We start from the raw sequence: 3,321 nt of genomic DNA on the forward strand, positions 1-3,321 counted from the left end.
TGGTGAAAGCTTGTGAGAGCTTCTAGTACGCATGCACCTGTAAATACCTGCACACTAAACACACCTCGCGTAAACCAGAAAAATAACAAACTCAAAGCAAGAACAAAAATAACACACGTTGCGCACTACTCCCCGGCAACGGCGCCAAAATTTGACGTGATGTCGTGGTCACAATCAAATTTAATCCCAATAACAACTATATAGATAGTGGCAAGTGGGTATCGAACACAGGGAGTTTGTGGAATATGTGTTGGTTGAAAGTTTGTCTAAATTAACTAAATTAATCAAATTGCAAGAGAAATAAAATTCAAGAGTTGGTTTGATTGGATTGGTTTTAAAAACTAAGAATACTAATTAAATTGCAAAAGAAAAGTTTTGGTTGTAAACAATTAGGAGACAAATGACCATCCTAGGGTTCCAGTTTGATTCAACAATTGTGATATCATCCACTAGAAAGAACTACATAGACATAGTTCATGCATAATTACTTATTGTGATGAAAGGGAACTAAGTACTCAGATTCCTAGAACGTGAGGTTGTTACCCGATGACCAATCAACCCTTACCCCATCCTAATTCTACCCATGATATCTCGATTGCCAACGGCACCAAGAACGTATGGTTTCAAACTAGAATATCGTAAGAATTAACAACTTACAAATACGCAATCACACACCATGATAAACAAGACATAGATAAAGTTCACCATTCTAGAAATATGGAATCCAAACACAATTGTTTCATACAAACCTTCACCCTAAGATGACCATAAAGAACTTAGCCACTCATGGCTTGAACACACATTGTAGCAAAATTGGAAAGAAATTATTGTCCACAAGATTCACCAACAAGAACTAGATAAAGATTTAGTGAAAGATAGTTCCAAAGATGATGTTTTCAAGCTTCCAAGTCTCCAGTTTATCCTCATCATTCGTGTCTTTCAAGTGGTAATTGAAATAACCATGATTGGACACCTTTAATTCCTTTAAAAAGGTCATTCAATGCGTATGTTACAATATGAGATCAGTCGGAGCCGTAACCTACGGCTCCCAGCCGTAGGTTACGGCAGTCAGCAAGTCCCCAAAGTCAACAGGTAGCCGTAACCTACGGCCACCTGCCGTAGGTTACGGCTGGCAATGATCTTTACGCCCTGAAGCCCCTGTCTTACGGCTGGAACATTTGGAAATTGATGGGAGCCGTAACCTACGGCTGGGAGCCGTAGGTTACGGTCCTGAGTGACGTTCTTCCCCTTATTTCTTCATCAATTTGCCATGTCCTCAATTCTCGATTTCGCCAACTTCCACCATCCTTCTAATCTTTCTAAATCCCTCATCTTTAGTACTTTAACACCTGCACATCATTTCATCTAGTGGTTACCAAGTTCAAACAATTAACCGGATAAAATGTAGAATGTGCATTGTATTAAGCCTTTTAAGGGTTGTCCTACGGACCACCCGTCACATCCCCACACTTACCCGTTGCTTGTCCCAAGCAACCCATTCAAAATCATTTTCAACCAAGAACGATCAAATATGCAAACCAAGCAAAAACATGTTGTCTTTTTACTAACCCGACCTTAACACCCAAAACAATGCACCCCTCTCTAAATCTCTCCTCTCGGTTTCAAGTAAGGACTAGCATTAATAAGCTAGACACACAAAAGGCAAACGGGCGGTTGCACAACTATATGCTTGCACCTAAATCGGCCCTCCTCCTACGAGTGTCAAATATGAATGCAAATCAAAGAGGCTTTTAAGGTTGTAACGAGGCTAGGCGAATGGGTAGGAAATGGAATATATATGAAGTAACGAAAACTTAACCCGGTCTTTTATTACATAATGAACCAAACAAACAACATACTTAAACTTATAAACAAGACAACTCAACATTATTCTTTTTTTTTTTCATTGCTTTTTCCATATTTTTTCTCTTTTCTTTTCTTTTTTTTTTCTTTTTCATCACCTTTTTTTTTAACATTCAACATAACATCTAACACTACTAAAATAACTACTAACACTATAAGACCGGGTCAAGTCGGGTAAATTTTTAGGAAACTAGCTAAGGGGTAACAAACGATAGGCTTAAGGCACAAAATTGGGCAACTAAATGTCCAAACCCCCGCCCCTCTCGCAACCATGCTCATATATATAATTAATGAGGTCCAACCCCCCAAATCCCACACTCGCACTCAAAAAAACGAGGCTACCTAATTGCCCTTATCCTTTTCGCATTCACGTCCAACTAAGGACTCAAACCGTATCTAGGCACAAGTTCTAATGCACCCCCACCCGTTGTCACTCTCATCAAAGATAAGCATTATTTATGTACAAGTGTGGCTTCAACTCTCACCAAGAACAAAAAGGTATTAAGGGTTGCCGGTGCATCATTTGGGGTTAGTCCAAGGTGTTCAGATTCTCACAATGTTTTGCTTAATTTAAAAATTTTCAAAAACTTCAAAATTTCCCCCATCCCCACACTTGGGATACATTGACCCCAATGTATGGCTTTAAGAGGATTTGATCGCTTAAACTCTTAAACACCAACTAAAAGCTTATACACTTCGAACCCCAAATTTCTTTTTTTTTAATTTTTTTTTATTTCTAAAAACACCACCAACTTTCACAACCCAACAAACACATCAACATCAAAACACCACCCTACCTCCCAACCATAAACAAAATCAAACAACTAACTACCAATATTTCAAAGCAAAAGAACACAACAAGACTAAGGAAAGAGTACATCGACCTGGTGAAGTTTGATACAACAAATGTTGTAGAAAATCCTACTTCCTATCACTACCTTCACACCAATCTCCGCACATCTTCCCCACACTTGAGTGTTGCCATGGCCCTGAAACATAGAAAGATAAAAATAGCAAGATCAATTTAAAACCCCGGGTTGCCTCCCGAGCAGCGCTAAGTTTCGAGTCTTCAGCCAGACCGTGCCACCCTCATTTAAGGTGGCTCAAAGAATCGGTTCCTGCCATCTCCATCACTTCCTTGTGCCATTGAGCAAAATGCATTCATCTTGTTTTGACTCGGTGGGTAATCAAATACGCTCTTGCTTGAACCCATATGCTTTTCTTCACGATCCGGTGGGTGATTTCTTCTCATTCTTTGGAACACCTTTTCACTAAACCCGCTATCATCCGCCTTAACAAACTCGTAAATAATCATCTTCGTCTGAACATTAAATGACAACTTACGGTTCTTTTCGGTCATGTTAATGATTCCTTCTCTACAATCAATTTGAGCATTTGCCGTATAGGGAAACGGTCGACCCAAAATCACCTTTTGTTGTGACGCCATCGTGGTACTAG

This window comes from Helianthus annuus, chromosome 16 (assembly GCF_002127325.2).
Source record: "Helianthus annuus cultivar XRQ/B chromosome 16, HanXRQr2.0-SUNRISE, whole genome shotgun sequence".
Classification (NCBI taxonomy): Eukaryota; Viridiplantae; Streptophyta; class Magnoliopsida; order Asterales; family Asteraceae; genus Helianthus; species Helianthus annuus.